This window comes from Moschus berezovskii, chromosome 10 (assembly GCF_049115385.1).
Source record: "Moschus berezovskii isolate FMDL1 chromosome 10, NW_MosBer_1.0, whole genome shotgun sequence".
NCBI lineage: Eukaryota > Metazoa > Chordata > Mammalia > Artiodactyla > Moschidae > Moschus > Moschus berezovskii.
Window position 1 is genome coordinate 39966512 of NC_142469.1, and position 26622 is coordinate 39993133.

Consider the following 26622-nt stretch of genomic DNA (forward strand, 5'->3'; position numbering starts at 1 on the left):
AAAGTGTAAATAATCAGCAGACATAAAATGGACCATATGCAATGGGTTCTGATATTATTTTTCAGTTTTTGCTTATGAAGAGTTTGCTGAAAATGTATTACTTGAGGCTGAGATTTGTCTGCAGCTGGTCATGTGGGTTCCTCCATGGAGTGCCTCCGGGAATTCACTCTTGATAGGGTGGTTTGCAAGGCTTTAGGCATTTAACTAAGTCTCAGCATTGACTTTTGCAATGGACCCAACTTCAGAGAATTGACTACTGGGTCTTGACCAATTGACACCCACAATGGTGGCATAATGGCAAAATGCACTTATTATCTATCATACCCTAAATTGTGCAGGTTCATGTTCACAAATGCCCTTTTAACCCTACACCCAAGATAGAATGATTTACAAACCCTCTTCTCTCCTCAGTTTGTCTGAATATTCTCTTATCTCCTAAGCCAAGAAAGCTCACCTGAGATTTTTGCCCCAGCAAAGGTGTATTGACTTATATGAATACCTTTCTTTCTTCTTTCTCTTTCTCACATAGCCTTTTTTTGACTTTGTTGTGCTTATAACAGACTTTCCCCCTTAATTTTACTTTGAATATGTCTCTGAAGGAAGGATGTTTCTGGTCATTGCAGTCAGACTGCACTGTCAAAAACATCTTCTGGGGACTCTGAGTGGGTCATTGCAGCTATTACTTAGGTTCCTTTCACCATTCCAAAGTCAGTTTGCTTTTTTATATGTTTTGTATGAATCTAAGTCCATTTAGACACCACATTTTCTGATTTTTCTATTTGCTCTTTCATTGAGAACATATTCACCCTTAGAGAATTTCTTTTCTTATGAAATGTGCAACTTTTCAGAATTCTGTACATAAAAATAGAAGACGAAGTAGAAACTAAAATGTACCTCCCTCCTCCTCATGGAGAATTCCCACTAGAGGGGGTCATTGAGCTGTTATGGTATACACTGACCCACTCCTACAGAGGGTTTATTGCCTGATAGTCTTGCTTCTTGGATGGACTATGTGGATAGTCTGACATGAAAGTAGGGAAGTAGCGATACTCTGGGGTCCAAAGATTCTACATGTCCAAATGGGAAAAATGAGGGGCTTTGTATATATTTTTAAGTTTGTTGAACAAACTCACGAGGCAACTATTCTTCAGAAACAAGTACACACTAGCGCGCGCACACACACACACACACACAAAACTGCACAAAAACCTAAAGATGCTTGGCTCTAGTAGATGTACTGTTTTCTCTAGAGCTCAATGATTCTAAGACCTGAGGTACTCTGTTTGGTCACACAGATTGATGCATTTTTTATGAGGAAGATTAACAGAAAAGTTTCCTGAAGCTTTACTGTATATTACTTCCTGTAACCTGGCCTAGAGAATTCCATGTACTGTAGTCCATGGGGCCGCAAAGAGTCAGACATGACTGACTAACTATCACTACCCCTAATTACTAGGTTTGACTGTAAAAATTCCTATCTGGATGCTTCTTTTTCATTTCTTGTTTCAGATGCCTTCATTCTCTAAGTCGTTAATATCAGAAACTTAGGGGTCAGTTCCAATTTTTACTTACCTTTAACCTCTTTGGACTAATTAGTCTCTAAGTCCTATCTCTCAAATATACTTCCTGTCCAGCCTTATCAATAACACAGACAACTGCCTAAAACTAGTACCCTTTTCCCTTTAAGTGTGTATTCACCCTCCATTTGCCTTCTAGAGTTAGTTTAAAAAAAAAAACAAATCTAGATAGTATAGAAGTGACCTTGGCTTTCTGTTAGTTTTTTCATTATAAAATATTGTAAATAATGTTTAAATAAAAATACTGCATTTGGCTATAAAGAAAGATGGACCACATAGCGTGGCATACAGCATGCTCTTGATAAATTAAAAAAAACAACAATTTTCTCCCTAAAGCCCTTGCCATTTTATTGTATTCATTAGGTGATATGTTAACTTAGTTTTCATTTCATTCCCAGGGCATAGCATAATGTCTGAAACACAGCTGATGCATAATAAGTATTAATTGAATGAAGAAAAATTTAATTTCAATTATCTACAAGTATAAACTTAGTTTTATTACCTTTCATATTTTCGGTGTTTTAATTCTTAAAGATGCTACTAATTATCAGATAAAATATACTATAATAGTTTAACAAACATTACATAACTATATAAAGAATTAAACCATGAACATATTGCCCTCAAGATGGCAAAATCCCTAACCCGTTTTTAAAAATGCACTTCTTTAAAAGCCCTAAAGGAGCAAAAGTCTTAACCTGCCTGTAAATGGGTGTAATAAGGGGTGCAGAAAGCTCCCAGAACTTCTGAAATTATTCACAGTATTTAGTGCATATCACACATGCATTTTTGTTTTGGTGGTAGGAGTAAGGAGGAAGGGTTAGATTCTCAAAAAAAGAGCTGTGACCAGACAAAATAACCATTGAAACAGAAGATGGCAGGCAGCAGAGTACCAGGGCTTGCAGGTTCTGGGGCAGCCTAGAGAGATGTATTTTTCAGCAGTGAACAGTTTTGGAACACATCAGATCACATAATGAAGGCAGTTGTCCCATACTTAGGACAGAATTTTGAAAATAGATTATCTGAAGTCCATGACCTTGAACTCAAGCACCTGACTTCTGAGCAAGAGCCAACAAATAAAACTCTTAACTCACAGTCTTAATTCTATTCGTGCTTATTCAGACTGCCTTTTGGGTTTATTGCCAGCACTGCGAGGGTTCACACAGAGCCTGTCATGTTCGCAACCTTGGATTTTGTTTCTTTGGTATAAGTCTCCTGACTTTTTCTTTCATTCTTTATATATTCTCAGTGTGATGCCTTTTCTTTTTTATTTTTAGAATAGAAATCAGAATAGATCTAAAAATAGGACATTATAGATTCCCCTTTTTAAAAAAGCTTGAGCAGAGAAAAAAGAGCTGTTATTTGATCTTATAATAGCTTTTGAAAAAAAAATGTTTGCCACATGTTATCATGCTCCTTTTGAACTCTGAACTTACTATTTAGATAGTTTAAAACAGTAAAATATTGAAAGATTCATTTGGATGAAATATACAGTCTAAATGTAAGGTCATAGCCAATGGGACAAGAATGGGCAAAGTCTAGAAACAGTGAAGAGAATGCCAAAACTACCCAGAGTGAGAGTTTCAAACCAGTACCTCTGATCTGAAATTCCACAGGCATGTTTCGTGAATACCAGACTACATTAGCATCTAGGATTGGGCCTCTCTCCATTGGGTTTATGTTTCCATTTGCCCAAGACAATCAGTTGATATCCAGTGTTCCAGAATCCCGTTGTTTCTTTTTTCACTCTCAAAAGTGTCTCAGTTTGGACAGCAAATTATATGGACTAGCTCTCTCTCTGCCCCAGTGTTCAAAGCCTACTGATGGTATTTCCCTGGCAGTCCAGGGGTTAAGACTCTGCCTTCCAATGCAGGGGTTGCATGTTTCATCCCTGGTTGGGGTGCTAAGATCCCACATACCTTGTGGCCAAAAAACTGAAACATATAACAGAAGGAATAGTGTAGCATTCAAGAAAGACTTAAAACTAGTCTGATGCTTCTATAATTAGGTCCATTTTCAGTGCTGATTAAAAGTGAAAGAAAATTGAGATATTGGAATGGCCAGTCATTATGCTCCTTTTGTAGAAGGGTTAACTCATAGCCTGGAGAAAAGGCCATGGATTGTGTCGTCTTAAAGGTTGAGCATTATGTTGGAGACATGAAGCGTGACTGTATAGAATAACCTGACCTCATCATTCAGTGTGTTCTTGGTGGACAGCCCGTAGCTCAGTGGTCTGTGCAGAGGGATTATGATCAAGATCTTGTCAACAGAAAAGGGAGAAATGCCTCAGTGGCTGCCACAGTCAGCCTTTTTTTCTTGGGATGTATTTCATTACAGCATGTGTGCATGTTTGCTGAATTAACTTAGAAGACTTGGATCTGTGATGAAGTTGTGGGACCACAGGTGACCTCTGGTGCTCCAAGAGGTCTGATTGACACAGATGTGTTTTAATCCAAATTCCCCAATTATCTGTTTTTTCCTCATTTGTGGCTTCTGTAAATAAAAAGTAGAACCCTTTGTTAAAATGTATCAAAATGAATGTGTTGCTAAACACTTTAAAATTAATGCATGTCTTGAAAATAGGTTAATGAGAACAGCAGCTTTTATATGATGGTTTGCCTTTCTGACTCTCTACAGTTCAGATTTCCGGTCCTCTCTTTTTTCTTGTCTGGCTTCAGAGAGAGATTTTGGGCTGTTGTATTTATCAATTGCTCGCTTTTTAAACTCTGCTGGAGTATCTGTGGCCCAGGTCTGTGAACATCCTTGGTTCCACTTCTGGCTGTGAGCACACTTATCCATCAACCAGTCCTGAAGACATATGGGGCAGACACGTGGGTGAGTGGGATGTGATTCCTCCTAGGTTGGAGACTCCTTCTTAGACCCACTTTATTTACTTTTCCTGTGAAACTAGAAACAAATATCATACTTGCTATCAGTGGAGTTCGATTTACTTTAAAATTTTCACTGCAAGTCTTCTTTCCTTCTTTTTTGAAGAGAGAAATAGCTCCTGACTCTTAATGTTGTTTTTACTGCCTGTCACTGGAGTTCATGTACGTTGAAATTTAAATTCCTTGCAATAAATCTTAGTCACAGTCTCTTTTCAGAAACAGACTGCGTTTTGACACACATCTTCCAGTTTTGGCACTGGATTTTAAAAATGAATAGCTTTTAACCTTGCTTGATTTAAATATTGGTTTTGAACAGGCTTGGTGCTGATTTGTTTAGTGCTGTTTTGTTTTCTTGAGGTATTTCATCCATGCTTCACATTCTACCAACAGCCAGGAAAATGTTCCTTTCTTTTCTTTTTTTTTCCCACTTATTCCTCCGAGTCAATATGGAATGGCTGTAAAACCTGTGACTTAGCCATGTCCATATGGGCAAAAGTGTTTCAGGAACAGAAGAATATGCCGGCAAAGAACAATTAAATGTGGTTAATATTGATTGATACTAATCTTAGTAAGTGATAAGGAGTGTGATCCTTTAATGAAAAGCCAGCTAAGGTTCACCGAGAAGCTCTAAGAGGTGGGGGATACTGGACAGTACTCCTTAGCATGCTTGCCTGTGGGAATCTTGTCGAGGGATATCTCTCTGCTTTTGAATATTTCATGGGAGCGGTGGTGCAGGGTAGATTTTTGGGGAAATGCTGTGTTTTTATTGAGTGGAAACAGGTGTGGTAGTTGCATATGTGTGAATACTTCTGCATGCATCAAGGTCTGGCTGTGTGTGTTCACGCACGCATATATCTGTCTATAATGACTGTCTGGCTGTGGGAGGCATTGTTCTCTTGGCTCCCTATCTGCATGTGTGAACTGATGCCTGCATGAGGGGATGTGTCACTTCTTGAGTGAGTGTTCAGGTGGGTGTAGATGGATATACTTTATGCTGGTAGTTCCTGCGTAAGACAAGGTGAGAATCGGTTTTCAGCGTGACTGGTTTCAGGCCAGCATAAGATGGTGACTGGCGTTAAGCCAAGAATACTATTTCTTTACCAAATTCCACATACAGATCTGCTGGCAGATAGGATTTATATTTTAAAAATGGCAAGAAAGTTAACTGTGAGCTTAAAGTGGAAATTGAAGCCGTGTTGAAGAGAACATAATGTAATTGAGGTGCCAGGGGTGCCAGTACCCTGGGTAATTGTAGCTTCGTTGCATAATGGATGTGAAATTTGTATGGACTAGGGCAGGATTATTCCTATTTATGCATTTTCTTTTGTTTATGTGGGCAATGACACACCAATTATCACCGTTCAAATCACTTAGTGCTCCCATTAGTATTCATTCTGAAGTGTGTGCTTTTGATTTCAGTGCCTAGATCAGAGGGGAACTTGGAAAATGTTGTTGGGCTAACCCCTAAGAGCTCTCTCCTATCTCCCTCTTTTGATAACAGTGCGGCCCTCATTGTGTGCTTCTGTTCTTGAATAAAAATACAGAACTGCATCCAAGGGGAAGCGAGTAAGTTATCTGACAGAAGGGCCTCCAGTGCCTTATCCCTTGTGGAATCTCAGTGTCCGCTTGTATTTAGAACCCCTTTGGGTCTGTGACAGATTATATAATCAGAACGGGGTCCCAAGAGGAATGCTTCCTAGATTATCACCATTTTAAAAGCAGATACATGTCACAAAGGAGGCAGAGTTAAAGTGACCCGAGTGGAGGCTGACAGGTCCTGAAGGTGAATTAGCCGCTGTGGTGTCAGTAGGTGCAAATCACCGCGGGTGGTGTTGACCACGGAGGGAGAGGTTGCTGCTAGGTTAGCTGCTGGGCCAATTAGGTGCTAATGGCGTCAGAGAACTATTCTTTTGGTGGTATAAGAAGCCTGCTGAGATCAGTGTCAGTAGGATTGCAAAGATGAGCATTTTGTCATGATATGGAAACAATAGATGGTTTTAACTTCCTTTTACAGCATGCTACAAAAGCACACAAGAGCTAGCCTGTCAATGAAAGTTTTACTTTCCCAAGGATCTTTGCCTCCATTAAAAGCAAAATATTTCTCTTCTTCACTGTTTTATTTTTGTGTGTTTTCCTTCTCTTACCATTATCCTATTCAGTCATGTGCAATACAGCTATGCCCTTGCTTTATAGTGAGAGTCTGGTTTTGAAATATATTTTCTGGCTGATCCATCCACTCTTGGAATATAGTATATGAATTCCTTTAGGAAATAGTTTGTACTCTGGTTATAAAGAAATAACATACATGTGATTCAAATTTGACAAATCTATTTTAAAGTCATACATTGTAAAAGGCAGGTCAATTACTTTATTAAAGTCTTTTGGCATTATTTGAATGAAATAATGATTATGATACTGTAAACAAATTCCACAACAAACCCACAGTATTTAAAATTTGTGATGTTTAATTCAGTAACATCAGTTTGAAGTCCTGGGATGTTTGATTTTAGGGGCAGTCCTAAAATCAAAGAGAGGAAAGGAAGGAAACTTTTTAATCTCCTTTATCTATCAAGTATCTTTTGCTTGTGTACCATCTTGGCACTAAGTGCACAAAAAGGAATCTTCAGTTCAGTTCAGTCACTCAGTCGTGTCCGACTCTTTGCGACCCCATGAATCACAGCACGCCAGGCCTCCCTGTCCATCACCAACTCCCGGAGTTCACTCAAACTCGTGTCCATCGAGTCGGTGATGCCATCCAACCATCTCACTCTCTGTCGTCCCCTTCTCCTCCTGCCCCCAATCCTTCCCAGCATCAGAGTCTTTTCCAGTGAGTCAACTCGTTGCATGAGGTGGCCAAAATATTGGAGTTTCAGCTTCAGCATCAGCCATTCCAGTGAACACCCAGGATTGATCTCCCTTAGAATGGACTGGTTGGATCTCCTTGCAGTCCAAGGGACTCTCAAGAGTCTTCTCCAGCACCACAGTTCAAAAGCATCAATTCTTCGGTGATCAGCTTTCTTCACAGTCCAAATCTCACATCCATACATGACCACTGGAAAAACCATAGCCTTGACTAGACGGACCTTTGTTGGCAAAGTAATGTCTCTGCTTTTTAATATACTATCTAGGTTGGTCATAACTTTCCTTCCAAGGAGTAAGCGTCTTTTAATTTCATGGCTGCATTCAGCATCCGCAGTGATTTTGGAGCCCCAAAAAATAAAGTCTGACACTGTTTCCACTGTTTTTCCATCTATTTCCCATGAAGTGATGGGACCTTACAAGGACATTAATCAGACAGGGAATAATTGAAAGAATGAAACAGATTATTTTGAATGTTAAAAAGGACCAAAAAAGATGACAATTCTTAGGTAATAAGAATGAGTCACCACACACACAGAGACACACACATATGCACACACATGATGTGTATATACGAACATTATACAAAACAGATCTTTTTGGTGAAGGGGGAATGGCCTTTTTCACTACCTTTTTATCAGTTCCATGAGTACATAGTCTACTTCATGTCCTCATTCTGTGCAAACTTTGTAGTATTTTAAAAAGAATCACTATTTTATCTTGGAAGCTTGTAAAATATTAGATAAATGTACTCAATCCTTTTAGTGAGCTGGGGAGAAATTATTTTAAAAAATTAAAATTTTTTGAAACTGCCTATTAATCCATTAATCTATGGGCTTCCCACCTGGCACTAGGGGTAAAGAACTTGCCTGCCAATACTGAAGACTTGAGAGATATGGGTTCAATCCCTGGGTTGGGTAGATCCCCTGGAGGAAGTCATGCAATCCACTCCAGCATCCTTGCCTGGAGAATCCCATGGACAGAGGAGCCTGGTGGGCTACAGTCCATAGGGTCACAAAGAGTCAGACATGACTGAACTGACTTAGTAGAAACACAGTTGATGTATTGAAATAGTCTCTTCTACTGTAACTCAATTGCAGTGTTTTCAGGAAACATAAGTTATTGAATTTGCATTATAAAAGTAGTATTTCAATGAGAAAAAAGAGGGAAAGGATTAAGTACTTTAGACCTACAATAATGAAGTTACTGTTTTCTTTCTGAAATTTTGATAGTGAGGGACTTTTATATAGCTCTAAACATAAAGCCCTGAGACCTAAGTCCAGTTCAGTCACTCAGTCGTGTGTGACTCTTTGTGACCTCATGGACTGCAGCACTCCAGGCTTTCCTGTCCATCACCAATGCCTGGAGCTTATTCAAACTCATGTCCATTGAGTTGGTGGTACCATCCAACCATCTGATCCTCTGTCATCCCCTTCTCCTCCTGCCTTCAGTCTTTCCCAGCATCAGGGTCTTTCCCAGTGAGTCAGTTCTTCGCATCAGGTGGCCAGAGCATTTGAGTTTCAGCCTCATCATCAGTCCTTCCAATGAATATTCAGGACTGATTTCCTTTAGGATTGACTGGTTTGATCTACTTGCTGTCCGAGGGACTCTCAAGAGTCTTCTCTAGCACCACAGTTCAAAAGCATCAATTCTTTGGCACTCAGCTTCCTTTATAGTCCAATTCTCACATCCATACATGACTACTGGAAAAACCATAGCTTTGACTAGACGAACCTTTGTTGGCAAATTAACGTCGTTGCTTTTTAATATACTGTCAAGGTTGGTCATAGCTTCTCTTCTAAGGGGCAGGCATCTTTTGATTTCATGGCTGCAATTACCATCTGCAGTGATTTTGGAGCCCAGGAAAATAAAGTCTGTCACTGTTTCCATTGTTTCCTCATCTATTTGCCATGAAGTGATGGGACCAGATGTCATGAGACCTAAGTATCAGCTAAGTATCAGATCTAAGTATCATGAGACCTAAATATCAGGGTGCAAAATCCAGCATTTGATCACATTCATTTCTGCTCAAGAGTAATGGAGAGTTTCCAGTCACTTTTAATACCTGTATCACTCATTGTTGTGAAGAACAATACACAAGTCACCTCAAATTCAGCAGCCCCACTGCAGCAGAACTTTATACCTAGCTCTGACCCTAGCAAAATTGTTTTCTCATCTACTGTGGTTAGCGTAATGCAGAACATCCCAAGGTAATCTCTTCTTTTATTATACCCAATACTAGTTATTAAAATAGTAAGCTGACATAGAGATGGTATTTTTTTGGAATGGAAGCAAGTGTTCATGATAGACAACATGTGGTACGTTGGGTTGTTCCAGGAAATACAGACTTCCTTGCAAAGACCATTAAAAAGATTCTGAAACTGGATTCAAGAAACCACTAATTTATGTGCCGTCGAAGAGGGGATTGTGCCATGTGTAACTTACACCTCCTTTTCCTTAGACATAGGAGAGGGGAGAATAAGCTTTGTTGTGTTTCTAATTCACTCTGTGGCTCATGACTTACTCATTTCCGCTTTGCTTTCTTTCTTTTTTAACCTTCAACAATAAACCCTGTTTTTAAACTGAACTTTGTATCTCATTGGTTTTTTAAAAATTATTTTACATTGGTGTATAGTTGATTAACAATGTTGTATTAGTTCAGGTGTACAGCAAAGTGATTCAGTTACACATATACATGTACATATACTGCTATTTCTTTTCAAGTTCTCTTCCCATTTAGGTTATTACAGAATATTGAGTAAGCCATTACCTTTGGGAGGTGAGTATGTGGACTTGTTTGAAGCTTGATAAGGAGCATCTAGAGACCACAAAGTGGAAAGCATGAGCACTTATGGGAAAATGGAAGCATTGGGAAGAGGAGTAGAAATGAATAGAAGTCTGGGAGGAGAGAAAAACCCCCAAACCAAGTCATTTATTTTTTATATGCTGAAGAATTTGGGGTAACTTCCTGTGCAGTGCATCACTTGCTATCTTTGAATGCCCATTTCTTTTCTGTGCTTTTGACAATTTCATCTTGATCTTCCTGTCTTCTTTGTCGCTGGAGGCTGCGTGGGCCCCTCTGTGCTGGTCAACACACAATCTGTTGCTTTGTCACTTGCTTGTCATCTTTATGTGCAGTGCCACAGGCATTCACATCTTGTCAACCATGTCACTACTCTGTACCTACCAACATTCCAGTTGTCACCTTCCTGATGGATGCCTTTGGAAATTGGTTAACATTTCACTTTCGCTTTAAACCATGTAAGAATGTCACCTTATACACCAGGTAAAAAATAGACTAAGGTATTAGAAAACAGGCAAAATAAAGATCACTAGGAATAGAATTTTCCCATTAAAATGTTGAGCTTGAGAATTATTGAAGCCAAAACAGTAGAGGAAAACTGCCCCTGACATACTGGATCTGACTGAAGTCTCCAAAAAATATTTCAATCTCTTTCCATAAAAATTATCATCTTGTGTATCTGTATTCTACTTCATACAGTCAAGTCATTCATTTCAATTAAAGGTATTTATGTTGTCCATATACCTAGAAGAAAGAAAATTAAATATTAATCATGATTGCCTCCGGATGGTAAAATTATGGGTAATTTTGTTGTTGCTTTTAGAAATGTTTCTTTAATGTTCAGATTTTCCACTCTGAGCATTAAAATAATGCTACTCTATGATTATAAAAGAAATGCTTTTATAGTCGTAAGAAATTTAAGTAAGAAACAATTGATAAAGATGTGTGTGTATGTATATAGAGAGAGTCTATTGTTTTTATCATATGCTTGTCATTTTTGTGTTTTGTCAACTGTATCACTACTCAGTGCTTTTGAATGAGGGATAAAACAGCAATAAACTGTGAATCCCCTGAATCCATCTTTTTGTCAAAGGTGATGTAAGCATTCATCTCCATCATATTTACAGCAAATTATCAATTTTCTCACACAATCTGCTGCTCACTGGACTGCTGTCTCCTTCAGGCCAATAATCATTTTATATATCTTTAAAGACCCTTGGTTTGTGTTTGAGATATGTGGGAAAAAATAGTTGTTAAATGATTAATGAATAAATTTAAAGCATTTGAATTACTTTTGGGGATTTTGGTAATCTAAAGTACTTTCACAAAGAAATCTGCTTATGTGCACTAATGTGAGCCCGAGTTTATATAATACTGCCAAAAAATATTACTTATTCCCACCTGGATATGGTATATTTATCTTATGTATTTATTGTTTGCTTTTTCCTCTCCCATCTAACTCAAGTAGAAATTAAATAAAAAGTCAAGTCTCAAGAAGGCTGGGACAATGTTTCTGTGCCAGTTCTGTAGCCCTTGTGCCTCAAATAGCACCTAGTAAGTATTTGGTAATGATTTGTTGGATGAATGAATATCTTTCTTCAAAATTATGAATTGATAGATAACTAATGAGAATACACTGTATAGCATAAGGGACTCTACTCAGTGCTCTGAGGCGACCTAAATGGGAAGGAATTCCGAAAATGAGGGGATATATGTAAACATATAGCTGATTAACTTTGCTGTACAGAAGAAACTAACAAAACATTGTAAAGCAACTGTATGCCAATAAAAATTAATACAAAGTAAAAGTAACATAAAAACAAGAAAAAATATAAATTGAGAAATGTTTAAAGTTAAAATAATTAGCATATATAGAATTGTTTAATAAAGACAATAAAAGTCACTCACAACTCAATTACTCAGAGATAATCCCTGTTAAATATTTGGTGTGTGTAAAGAAAAATCTTGGAAGGAAATACATTACAAATATGGGATTGTAATTATAAAAGTGAAATTATACATATATAGTCATGTAAATCTTTAGTTTTGGTGGTTGAGTTGCTAAGTCATGTCTGACTCTTGTGACTCCATGGGCTGTAGCCAACCAGACTCCTCTGTCCATGGGATTTCCCAGGCAGTAATACTGGAGGGCCTTGCCATTTCTTTCTCCAGGGGATCTTCCTGACCCAGGGATCAAATCCACGTCTTCTACATTGCAGGCAATCTCCTGCATTACAGGCAGATTCTTTACCACTGAGCCACTAGGGAAGCCCGGAAAATTTTATCCTCACTTTCAAAACCTCTTATGCCCTTGTCTTTCATAACCAGTAATCAACACATCACAGATACAGTTTTAAACATAATCATCTTTCTTGATGGAGCTGTGTGTTCAGAAGATTCTGGCACTGATATCTGACTACACTGGCCTAATGCTGAGATTATGAGGTGTCAGTATCAGCAACGAGTGATTTATGGTCCCCTCTAATGAATACTCTTTAAGTTTTGCACTAGTTGCTTTTCTGCCTTAGTTATTCATAGTTTTAAAGGAGCTCATTATTGGTTATTTCATTTGTCAGGGCTTAATCACTCACCACTTATCTTCTTTTTTTCCTTAAACTTTTGTCATTTAGAACCACATCCAATTTTAAAATCTATTTTTCTGGAGCATTAACTAATAGGCCACTTCTTTGGAGATATATGAACTACCTAGTAGGTGATCTTTATGCTATACTTTTCTTTTTTTCTTTTTTAAAGACGCCCAACCTTCCCCTTTCCACCACCTCCGTCCAGTCCACAAAATACTTCTACCCCACCTCGGTCACTGTAATTTAGGGTTCTTTCTGAGTCTTCAGTTCTTGGGATAAATGTTATCTTAAATCAAATAGATACCTACCATTACTTGCTTGGTCCCAGGGTGTATTTTAGAGCCATTACTGTGTGAGTGATTCATCAGGAAGTAGGCTGTTACAGGAGACCCTTTATTTTAGGTTTTGCTTTAGGTTCAGAGGCCTCAGTGAGGTTCTTTTCTGACTGAGTTGTTAGCTGGTAATATCTTCTTAAAATAGTTCATAGAGAGAAGGATCTTAGAGTGAAATCCTGCTTGTACAAATGCTTCAGAGACTAATTTGAACTATTTTCTCCTAAGAAAACCTTGGTTCTTCCAGTAGAGGCCAAGGGCTTAAGCCCTAACAGTTGATGTTTTATTTGGGAGAAAACATAGATCCAACTCTCAGACTTTCACAACAGAAAGTTGCTCTGTCTTGGTTTCTTTGTTTTGTTTTCATTTTCACGAAGGGAAGGGTCTTTCCAAGAGGTGACCAAGTAGCAAAATGACCACCAGTAGCTCCTGGTTTGTATCCTATCAGCTTAGTGATGCCAGTGAAAGAGACCTCTTTTCTGCAAGATCCTGTAACAGTTTTGGACTTGTATCTCATTGGTCCAGCCTAGGTCATGCATCTTTGGCATGGGTGGTGTGATGAATGTAGACACACACCACACACAAGCATGCACATGTACACACACATATACATACACAACCTAAACCACAAGATTGCTCCCTGGTTAAAGAAATGGCTCATCATTCAAGCTGAACTGACTAGAGTCTTTCCTGAGAATTTAAATCATTTTGTGGGGACAGAGCACAAATGTAGAAAATGATTAGGGAGGATCCATCCTTGGTAATGGTATCCTAAGAGTTCTGAGGAATTGATGCTTTTGAATTGTGGTGCTGGAGAAAACTCTCGAGAGTCCCTTGGACAGCAAGGAGATCAAACCAGTCAATCCTAAAGGAAAATCACTCCTGAATATTTACTGGAAGGACTGATGCTGACACTCCAATACTTTGTCCACCTAATGTGAAGAGCCGTCTTATTGGAAAAGACCCTGATGCTGGGAAATATTGAGGGCAGCAGGAGAAGGGGGTGACAGAGGATGAGTTGGTTGGATGGCATCACCAACTCAATGGGACATGAGTTTGAGCAAACTCCAGGAGACAGAGGAGCCTGGCATGCTGTAGTCCACAGGGTTGCAAAGAGTTAGACACGAATTAGGCACTGAACAACAACAACAAAAATCTCTATTGTTTTCTGTTTCCTCTAATAACCAAAGGGCTACTTGGTGGCAGCTTTCTAGTGGTCCCTGGATAATTACCTTAGCATTCTCAAACTCAAGATAGTTGGTAGCCTTCTTCTACAACAAAATTATAAAAAAAAAAAAAATCAAGCTGTAGTGTTTAAGGGCTTCTCTGATAGCTCAGTTGGTAAAGAATCTGCCTGCAATGCAGGAGACCCCAGTTCAATCCCTGGGTTGGGAAGATCCCCTGGAGAAGGGAAAGTCTACCCACTCTAGCATTCTGACCTGAGAATTTCATGGACTGTATAGTCCATCAGTTGGACAGGATTGAGCAACTTGCACTTCACATAGTGGTTAAAATGAGAGAGAAAGATCCTACTAAATTTTGTGCTGACATAAGTTTTTCAAGTCTAATTGTTGTTAGTACTTGGGACCCAGATAGAATGACCAGTATTGTTTTTCAGAGTTGGGTTCAGAGCATTTGTATCAAATGCAAACCAGTATTTATTGAATTAAGAAATTAATTATTAGAACTTGTGAGAAGAAGATTTAGGTTAATAAATTTCAAACTTTTTCTCCAAAGCATAATTAACCAACTGTTAAAATAACATGATAATAGGAGGAAGTATAATTTATTGCAATATATTTGTATTTATAGATCTCTGATTTCAAAATTATTAAGATGAAAACTAAATGTCTACTCAGTTTGCTAACATTAACATACAAGAAAACCCATTGGAAAGGTCCTTACCAAAAAAGGTGTTACATAGGCAAAAATAGCTCTGAATGGAGGTCGTCATGTCCTCTTTCAGAACAATAGTATAACACAAAATACAAAGTGGAAGTTAGGATAACCTGTTCTCTTCCAAGGGAAATACAAAATTGTTCTGTACCCATTTCATTATATTAATTCTTTAGTCTGATTGCTTCTTTCTGGTTTGCTCATACCCCATCAAACATAGACCCTAGAACTACTATATTAAGTCAGATATACTATGTCCTGTCGTCAGTGGAGTGAGAGGGTTTCATATCCTTCCCACAGTGGCACTAGTAAAGTTGAGGCCATCATCTTTTTGCAACTTATGGCTTATATTCATAGATGTATTCAAATTGCTTTAGCAGTAACTTCAATTCTTGTACAAAGTCATGTATATTTATTACTCTCAGTGTAAAGTAGGACTCCATGTTTTATTTTTAGTTTAGTTTAATACTGTTTGAATGTCTCTTATCAAGGATAGGCATTATGTTAGAAGCTGGAGATAGTGAGGTGTAGATGTCTTTGAATTTTGATTCACAGTCTGGCAGGGAGATTAACAAGTCAGGAGATAAATCTGGTAGAGTGAGAAGAGGACAGTAATAATAGTGACTAAGCTTTTAAGTGCCTAATGTCACAAAGTTGGCAGGTGACAGAGCCAGGAGTCAAAGCCGGTGCTAAAATCCTAGGACTAAACTTCATTTTCTTAGCTACGGTAAGAGTCCAGCAGAACAGGAGTTAATGCCTACAGATAGGAGTGTACAGGAGCACAGAAGCACTGACCCAGTCTATAAATCCAGGAAGGCTTTCCTATGTGGTCTCCTAAATTAGCCAAGTGAAGGTGGAAGAAGGGCATTCTATGCAGATGAAAGATCCCAAGGAAAGGTATTGAAGTGAAAACATATGATGTGTTTAGAGTATCAGGACTGATTTAGTAAATTAGGGAACTAACTTGCAATGGCCGTGGTTTCTACTCAAAAAAGATGAGAAACATTCTTATAGGTCAGGGAACTCATTGATGGTTTTAAACACGGAGTACTGCAGATGGTGATTGCAGCCATGAAGTTAAAAGATGCTTACTCCTTGGAAGGAAAGTTATGACCAACCTAGATAGCATATTAAAAAGCAGAGATATTACTTTGCCAACAAAGGTCCGTCTAGTCAAGGCTATGGTTTTTCCAGTGGTCATGTATAGATGTGAAAGTTGGACTGTGAAGAAAGCTGATCACCGAAGAATTGATGCTTTTGAACTGTGGTGTCGGAAAAGACTCTTGAGAGTCCCTTGGACTTCAAGGAGGTCCAACCAGTCCATTCTAAAGGAGATCAGTCCTGGGTGTTCTTTGGATGGACTGATGCTAAAGCTGAAACTCCAATACTTTGGCCACTTCATGAGAAGAGTTTACTCATTGGAAAAGACCCTGATGCTGGGAAGGATTGGGGGCAGGAGGAGAAGGCGACGACAGAGGATGAGATGGCTGGATGGCATCACTGACTTAATGGATATGAGTTTGAGTGAATTCCGGGAGTTGGTGATGGACAGGGAGGCCTGGCGTGCTGTGATTCATGGGGTCGCAAAGAGTCGGACGTGACTGAGCAGCTGAACTGAACTGAACTGAATGCTTTTAGATGCCTGCTTTAGAAAGTGCAGAGAGGAAGATGAGGTAAAATTTGAGGCAAGGAAACCAGTTAGGAGATTCCTGCCATGGCCTAGATGTTTGTTGTTGCTGTTATTTCAGTCAAGGAGTCAGACAGCCTAGATAACACATGCCTAAATAAGATGTAACACTGTTGATGAGGGTGTGAAGGAAGCAATCAGGAGATATTTAAGAGGTAGAATTGATGAGCTTTATAAAGGGGTAATATAATATGGTAGTGTCACACAGGGTAGGCTCAAAATCTGGCTTGTTTACATGTTGGTTATGTGACCATGGGCAAGTTGTTTAACTTCTCTGAGATTCAGTCTTCTCATCTGTCAAATGGTGGTAACAGCAGAATTCCACCTCATGGAATTGTTATCAAGATTAAATGTTAGTGTGTGTGCGCTTATGTGCTTATGTGTGTAATATTATTCAACCATAAAAAGAGGGCAACTTTGCCATTTGTGACAACGTGGATGGCCCTTGAAGGCGTTATGCTAATTGGAATGTCAGAAAAACAAATACTGATTTCACTTACATGTGAAATCTAAACAATAATAACAAAACAAACAAACTCATGAACAGATTGGTGGTTGCCAGAGGTGGGGACAGGGTAAAAGAATGGGGTGGGGACTGGGCAAAATGGGTGAAGGAGATTAAAAGTATGAACTCAAGCTATAAAGTAAATTATTGGTATGTAATGGACATGAGTTTGAGTGAATTCCGGGAGTTGGTGATGGACAGGGAGGCCTGGCGTACTGTAATTCATGGGGTCACAAAGAGTTGGACACGACTGAGCAACTGAACTGAACTGAATGTACACCATGGGAGCTATAGTTAATAATACTATATTGTATATTTGAAAGTTGCTAAGATAGTAAATTTTAAAAGATTTTCATTATAAGAAAAAATTTGTAACTACCTGTGGTGATCAAGATTGCCGGGAGAAATATCAATAACCTCAGATATGCAGATGACACCACCCTTATGGCAGAAAGTGAAGAGGAACTACAAAGCCTCTTGATGAAAGTGAAAGAGGAGAGTGAAAAAGTTGGCTTAAAGCTCACCATTCAGAAAACTAAGATCATGGCATCCAGTCCCATCACTTCATGGCAAATAGATGGGAAAACAGTGGAAACAGTGTCAGACTTTATATTTTTGGGCTCCAAAATCACTGCAGATGCTGATTGCAGCCATGAAATTAAAAGACGCTTACTCCTTGGTAGAAAAGTTATGACCAACCTAGACAGCATATTAAAAAGCAGAGACATTACTTTGCCAACAAAGGTCCGTCTAGTCAAGGCTATGGTTTTTCCAGGGGTCATGTATAGATGTGAGAGTTGGACTGTGAAGAAACCTGATTACTGAAGAACTGATGCTTTTGAACTGTGGTGCTGGAGAAGACTCTTGAGAGTCCCTTGGACTGCAAGGAGATCCAACCAGTCCATTCTAAAGGAGATCAATCCTGGGTGTTCATTGGAAGGACTGATGCCAAAGCTTTAACTCCAATACTTTGGCCACCTCATGCGAAGAGTTGACTTACTGGAAAAGACTCTGATGCTGGGAGGGATTGGGAGAAGGAGGAGAAGGGGACGACAGAGGATGAGATGGCTGGATGACATCACTGACTTAATGGACATGAGTTTGAGTGAACTCTGGGAGTTGGTGATGGACAGGGAGGCCTGGGGTGCTGTGATTCATGGGGTCGCAAAGAGTTGGACACGACTGAGTGACTGAACTGAACTGAACTGATGGTGATGAATGGGGCTTCCCTGGTAGTTCAGCTGGTAAAGAATCTGCCTGCAATGCGGGATACCTGAGTTCAGTCCCTGGGTTGGGAAGATCCCCTGGAGGAGGGCATGACAACCCACTCCAGTATCTTGCCTGGAGAATCCGCATGAACAAGGAGCCTGATGGACTACAATCTACAGGATCAAAAAGAGTCAGACATGATTGAATGACTAAGCATATTGTGGTGATGAATGTTAACTACACAATTAGATGATCATTTCACAATATATACAAATGTTGAATCATTATTTTGTACACCTAAATCTAATATGTCAATAATATCTAAAATTTTAAACATGTTAATGTTGGAAATATTTAGAACAGTGTCTGCAATGTCTTGTTTCTGGTTGGATGTGAATTATAAGGAAGCAAGAGGAGCTAAAAAGCCTCTTGATTCAAGTGAAAGGGGAGAGTGAATAAGTTGGCTTAAAGCTCAACATTCAGAAAACTAAGATCGTGGCATCTGGTCTCATCACTTTATGGGAAATAGATGGGGAAACAGTGGAAATAGTGGCTGACTTTTATTTTTTGGGCTCCAAAATCACTGCAGATGTTGATTGCTGCCATGAAATTAAAAGACGCTTACTCCTTGGTAGAAAAGTTATGACCAACCTAGACAGCATATTAAAAAGCAGAGACATTACTTTGCCAACAAAGGTCTGTCTAGTCAAGGCTATGGTTTTTCCAGTGGTCATGTGTAGATGTGAGAGTTGGACTGTGAAGAAAGCTGAGCACTGAAGAATTGATGCTTTTGAACTGTGGTGTTGGAGAAGACTCTTGAGAGTCCCTTGGACTGCAAGGAGATCCAACCAGTCCATCCTAAAGCAGATCAATCCTGGGTGTTCATTGGAAGGACTGATGCTAAAGCTGAAACTCCAATACTTTGGCCACCTCATGTGAAGAGTTAACTCACTGGAAAAGACCCTGAAGCTGGGAGGGATTGGGGACAGGAGGAGAAGGGGATGACAGAGGATGAGATGGCTGGATGGCATCACCGACTTGATGGACATGAGTTTGGGTAAACTCCGGGAGTTGGTGATGAACAGGGAGGTCTGGCGTGCTGCAGTTCATGGGGTCGCAAAGAGTCAGACACAACTGAGCGATTGAACTGAACTGAACTTATAGGTGATTTGGTGGATGGTGGTACAACCAGTTAAGATAGAAAATATTGAAGAAGGGGCTGGCTTCGAAGAAAAAAATTATGATTTAACTCATATATTTATTGAGCTTGATGTGTTTGAATTGCATTCTCACATAAAGGTGTTTAGTAGTCAGTTACTTATACTAGTCTGGATCTCAGAAGAAACTTTTGAGAAGCTGATAAAAATCTGGGAGTTGCCAGTATTTCTGTGTGAATGCTATTAGAAATACATATTAATTAGATTGTTCACAGAAGAATTCAAATATGAAGGGAGGATAATAAAGAGTTAGATCTTGGCAGTAAGAGTTGATGGAGGGACTGAAGTAGAAGCAGGAAAGATTGATGTATTTCCTGAGAATAACCAAAGATATCTGAGGACTTTAGATTACTTATATAATACCCTTTGGAGGAAATGAACATAAGGGTGAACATGGGCATTCTTTTGAGTCTCTGTGCATAAGTGGCTGATAAGACAGGAAGTTTCCTTTTCTAGGAAGGTTCTACTGAAACAAAGTGGTTAAAAATTTCACCTACCCCATGATTGAGCTTCACTTTCCATTTTCCATGCTCTGCCACACTGCTTTTCTTTCTGCTAGGCAGTCCCTAATTTCACCAAGCCCTTTTTCTGAATGGCAACCAGAATGAACATAGCTATTTAGCTATGAATGAACCACAGTTTTATGTGAAGAAATATATTTTCGGAGGCTTCCCTGGTGGCTCAGCAGTAAAGAATCTGCCTGAAATCCAGGAGAAACAGGAGACTCAGGTTCGATCCCTGGATCAGGATGATCCCCTGGAGAAGGAAGTGGCAATGCACTCCAGTATTAATGCCTGGGAAATCCCATGGACAGAGGAACCTGGCAGGCTACAGCCCGTGGGGTCTCAAGAGTTGGACACGACTTAGCGACTCAACCACCATGACCAAAACTAAAGACTGTTGACTTCATCTACTGCAAAAATACATTGTTCTGATTTTGTAAGAATCTTATTTTCTGCTGTGACTCTTGGTTCCTTTACTAGGTTGTAAAATAGTTCTCAGCTCTTTCTTTTGTATGCTCTTTGCAGCCATGGATAGAAAACAAAAGCAGTCAACTTTTCCTCCACTTCCTCTGAGGAATTCTTCCCTATTCTAAATTGCTCCTCTCTCACAGAGTTTTCAGAGAAGGCAATGGCAACCCACTCCAGTACTCTTGCCTGGGAAATCCCATGGACAGAGGAGCCTGGTAGGCTGCAGTCCATGGGGTCGCAAAGAGTCGGACACGACTTACGTGACTTAGCAGCAACAGCACAGGACTTTCCTCCATGGTTTAGGATTATAAACATTCCTGCTTGTTCACACAGAGCAACATTCAGTGCATCTCATTTGTATTTTATATGACACATGGATAGAACAATAAATAATTTGTATATATAAAAGAACAGATGAAAGCAGTTTGATCATGCACTCAACGATGCAATTTATACATACAGCAAATTAGGGTATGGCATGAGGCATGTTCCTATTAGCACACAATTTCTTTTTGTATAGAATCAGAGTTCATCATTTTATTTATATTCCCTAAACTGAATCTTTTTAACTTCAAGAGTGCTTGAATTAGTTTTCATTGATTAATGCTATAGAAGCTATCTGCCATCTCTAGTGAAATGAGCATTTTAATACAAGGTAAATGTCATCTATGAGCATAAACTGTTTTTATTCTTCTTCTTTGGGTTTTATTTTTGAGGCAAGAATAAACCACAAAACAAAAAAATACCTTGGGGGGGAAAATGTAGCACCGGTTTAAGAAACAGGATTTCTTTCACAATATAAAAGCATTAACCTTCGTGAAAATCACTGAATCTGGGTAGTTTTCTATAGATTGTGTGCTTTCAACCTGTGATGTAAACCTTGTAACCTGAGATTAGCAGGTACTCCTTCCTATTTACCATCACTGAGTAAGCTAACTTGAACACTGCTTGGCATCTTTGAGAGAACTGTGTGCATATTTGCACTATAATTATTAAGGATTTGGTTCCTGTGGTTTAGAGTAATTATGGGTTCATGTTTCTCCACAAGGTAAAGAAGTTCAGTTCAGTTCAGTCTCTCAGTCGTGTCCGACTCTCCGCGACCCCATGAATCACAGCATGCCAGGCCTCCCTGTCCATCACCAACTCCCAGAGTTCACTCAAACTCATGTCCACAGAGTCGGTGATGCCATCCAGCCATCTCATTTTCGGTCGTCCCCTTCTCCTCCCGCCCCCAACCTTTCCTAGCATTAGAGTCTTTTCCAGTGAGTCAACTCTTCGCATGAGGTGGCCAAAGTATTGGAGTTTCAGCTTTAGCATCAGTCCTTCCAGTGAACACCCAGGATTGATCTCCTTTAGAATGGACTGGTGGGATCTCCTTGCAGTCCAAGGGACACTCAAGAGTCTTCTCCAACACCACAGTTCAAAAGCATCAATTCTTCGGCGATCAGCTTTCTTCACAGTCCAACTCTCACATCCATACATGACCATGGGAAAAACCATAGCCTTGACTAGACGGACCTTTGTTGGCAAAGTAATGTCTCTGCTTTTTAATATACTATCAAGTTTGGTCATAACTTTCCTTCCAAGGAGTAAGCGTCTTTTAATTTCATGGCTGCAATCAGCATCTGCAGTGATTTTGGAGCCCCCCAAATATAAAGTCTGACACTGTTTACACTGTTTTTCCATCTATTTCCCATGAGGTGATGGGACCAGATGCCATGATCTTTGTTTTCTGAATGTTGAGCTTCAAGCCAACCTTTACACTCTCCTCTTTCACTTTCATCAAGAGGCTTTTGAGTTCCTCTTCACTTTCTGCCATAAGGGTAGTGTCATCTGCATATCTGAGGTTATTGATATTTCTCCCGGCAATCTTGATTCCAGTTTGTGCTTCTTCCAGCCCAGCGTTCCTCATGATGTACTCTGCATATAAGTTAAATAAGCAAGGTGACAATATACAGCCTTGACGTACTCCTTTTCCTATTTGGAACCAGTCTGTTGTTCCATGTCCAGTTCTGACTGTTGCTTCCTGACCGGCATACAGGTTTCTCAAGAGGCAGGTCAGGTGGTCTGGTATTCCCATCTCTTTCAGAATGTTCCACAGTTTCTTGTGATCCACACAGTCAAAGGCTTTGGCATAGTCAATGAAGCAGAAATAGATATTTTTCTGGAACTCTCTTGCTTTCTCCATGATCCAGCGGATGTTGGCAATTTGATCTCTGGTGCCTCTGCCTTTTCTAAAACCTGCTTGACCATCTGGGAGTTCACGGTTCACATATTGCTGAAGCCTGGCTTGGAGAATTTTGAGCATGACTTTACTAGCGTGTGAAATGAGTGCAATTGTGTGGTAGTTTGAGCATTCTTTGGCATTGCCTTTCTTTGGGATTGGAATGAAGACTGACCTCTTCCAGTCCTGTGGCCACAGCTGAGTTTTCCAAATTTCCTGGCATATTGAGTGAAGCACTTTCACAGCATCATCTTTCAAGATTTGAAATAGCTCAACTGGAATTCCATCACTTCCACTAGCTTTGTTCGTAGTGATGCTTTCTAAGGCCCACTTGACTTCACATTCCAAGATATCTGGCTCTAGGTCAGTGATCACATTATCGTGACTATCTTGGTTGTGAAGATCTTTTTTGTACAGTTCTTCTGTGTATTCTTGCCACCTCTTCTTAATATCTTCTGCTTCTGTTAGGTCCATACCATTTCTGTCCTTTATCGAGCCCATCTTTGCATGAAATGTTCCCTTGGAATCTCTAATTTTCTTGAAGAGGTCTCTTGTTTTTCCTATTCTGTTGTTTTCCTCTATTTCTTTGCATTGATCACTGAGGAAGGCTTTCTTATCTCTCCTTGCTATTCTTTGGAACTCTGCATTCAGATGCTTATATCTTTCCTTTTCTCCTTTGCCTTTTGCTTCTCTTCTTTTCACAGCTATTTGTAAGGCCTCCTCAGACAGCCATTTTGCTTTTTTGCATTTCTTTTCCATGGGGATGGTCTTGGTCCCTGTCTCCTGTACAATGTCACGAACCTCCGTCCAGAGTTCATCAGGCACTGTATCTATCAGATCTAGTCCCTTAAATCTATTTCTCACTTTCACTGTATACTCATAAGGAATTTGATTTAGGTCATATCTGAATGGTCTAGTGGTTTTCCCTACTTTCTTTAATTTAAGTCTGAATTTGGAAATAAGGAGTTCATGATCTGAGCCACAGTCAGCTCCTGGTCTTGTTTTTGCTAACTGTATACAGCTTCCCCATCTTTGGTTGCAAAGAATATAATCAATCTGATTTCGGTGTTGACCATCTGGTGATGTCCATGTGTAGAGTCTTCTCTTGCGTTGTTGGAAGAGGGTGTTTGCTATGACCAGTGCGTTCTCTTGGCAAAACTCTATTAGCCTTTGCCCTGCTTCATTCCGTGCTCCAAGGCCAAATTTGCCTGTTACTCCAGGTGTTTCTTGACTTCCTACTTTTGCATTCCAGTCCCCTATAATGAAAAGGACATCTTTTTTGGGTGTTAGTTCTAAAAGGTCTTGTAGGTCTTCATAGAACCGTTCAACTTCGGCCTCTTCAGCGTTACTGGTTGGGGCATAAGCCTGGATTACTGTAATATTGAATGGTTTGCCTTGGAAACGAACAGAAATCATTCTGTCATTTTTAAGATTGCATCCAAGTACTGCATTTTGCACTCTTTTGTTGACCATGATGGCTACTCCATTTCTTCTAAGGGATTCCTGCCCACAGTAGTAGATATAATGGTCATCTGAGTTAAATTCACCCATTCCAGTCCATTTTAATTCACTGATTCCTAGAATGTCTATGTTCACTCTTGCCATCTCCTGTTTGACCACTTCCAATTTGCCTTGATTCATGGACCTCACATTCCAGGTTCCTATGCAATATTGCTCTTTACAGCACCGGACCTTGCTTCTATCACCAGTCACATCCACAACTGGGTATTGGTTTTGCTTTTGATCCATCCCTTTATTCCTTCTAGAGTCATTTCTCCACTGATCTCCAGTAGCATACTGGGCACCTACCAACCTGGGGAATTCCTCATTCAGTATCCTATCATTTTGCCCTTTGATAATGTTCCTGGGGTTCTCAAGGCAAGTATACTGAAGTGGTTTGCCATTCCCTTCTCCAGTGGACCACATTCAGCTGTGGTCCATGTGATCAGATCGACTAGTTTCCTGTGATTATGATTTCAGTGTGTCTGCCCTCTGATGCCCCCTCGCAATACCTATCGTCTTAGTTGGGTTTCTCTTACCTTGGGCGTGGGATATCTCTTCACAGCTGCTCCAGGAAAGCACAGTCACTGCACCTTACCTAGGGGTATCTCCTCAAGGCCGCCCCTCCTGACCTTGAACATGGAGTAGCTCCTCTTGGCCCTTCTGCGCCTGTGCAGCCACCACCTATTGGATGTGGGGTAGCTCCTCTCAGCCGCCGGCCCTGGCCTCAGGCGTGGGGTAGCTCCTTATGGCCGCGCCACAACAAAAGAGTAAGGGCTAAGCTGTATTAAAAGTGGCTTTAATTTGTAAAATGTTGAAGTTGTCTTTAATTCAGATTCTTAGACATGATGAAAAATCTGGTATATCAGGTATCTAATTTTTATTTTACATCTTCTTAAAAGCTTGTTTCTACTTAAATATGCTGCTTATTGCTTAGCAACCATGTTAGTACTGCCATGTTTCTCCTATAACTGAATAATAGGCCATGCAGTAAATAAATTTCTCATAGGATCCTACAGCCAGGAGCTGATCAAGATGCTAAGATGCCGTGAAAGTTAGGCAAGCAAAAGACTTTGGCTGGAGTAACAGCATTTGAAGGCACCATCAATTTCAAACATGAGTTCAATCATACCATGCAAGTCTCATTAATAACTGTGGTCTGGTCTCTCATCCAGGTTTCATTTACAATGTTGTAGCCGTGCGTTTCGGGAAACAAACTCACTCAGAAGGACAATGCAGATAGTGAAGTGCAGTTTGTTACACCGGCAGGCCCAAGGCAGAGTCTCCTCTTAGCCAAGGACCCTGACCAGCATTTGTGAAAATCTTTTCTACCCCATGTGTACGTGTCTGAACCCACCACCCCAAATTCCTTGAGACTTACATAAACCAAGGAAAATACAATCCCAATAACCCCATCATTCACATGCTATGTGCTCATGTGCTCAAACAAACAATTAGCCAATAATCAATAAACCCGAGGTTACACTCCAATAGATACAGAAAATTTATGGCCTGTCTGGAGGAAGGGGTGATTAGTGTATGTTTTCTCTTACGCGATGAGTAACCTAGATAGGATCTTCAAGCTTCCCCTGTCTGGAGGGGGTCTTATCCTTCTGTTGTCATTTTCATAGGCACTAAACACAGAGTTCAGAGTCCATTGGAAAGGTGGCCGAGCATGATCAGCATGAACAGGCCTAAGATGGAGTCCAGGCCCTATGAATTCCTTCTACACCAAGTGCATTATTATTAACTGTGAAATATTTCATTTTAATGTTGCTGTTGCTGCTGCTAAGTCACTTCAGTCATGTCCGACTCTGTGTGACCCCATAGACGGAAGCCCACCAGGCTCCCCTGTCCCTGGGATTCTCCAGGCAAGAACACTGGAGTGGGTTGTCATTTCCTTCTCCAATGTGTGAAAGTGAAAAGTGAAAGTGAAGTCGCTCAGTCATGTCCGACCCTTAGCGACACCACAGACTGCAGCCTACCAGGCTCCTCCGTCCATGGGATTTTCCAGGCAAGAGTACTGGAGTGGCTTGCCATTGCCTTCTCCGATTTTAATGTTACCAATTGCTTACTCTTAACTGTAGACAAAGGTGGTTCTCACTTCAAACATTTCTTTTAGTGTTGTGATTCACCAGTCAGTTTTACTATCTGAAACCAATTTTCAAATGATTTTTTCAGGAATATTTCTGTTAAGACTACTTTACCCATGTCTATATACCATCCTTCATAAATGGATAAGGGTCTGTATTAGAAGCTCCCTCAGCTTTCTCTTAAAATTTATTGAATAAATGTAGTAACAATTATTAGAGCTTTACAGTAATTTTCAATCCAGTGTTCCTCTGTCTTTGTGCATGACTTCCATGGCC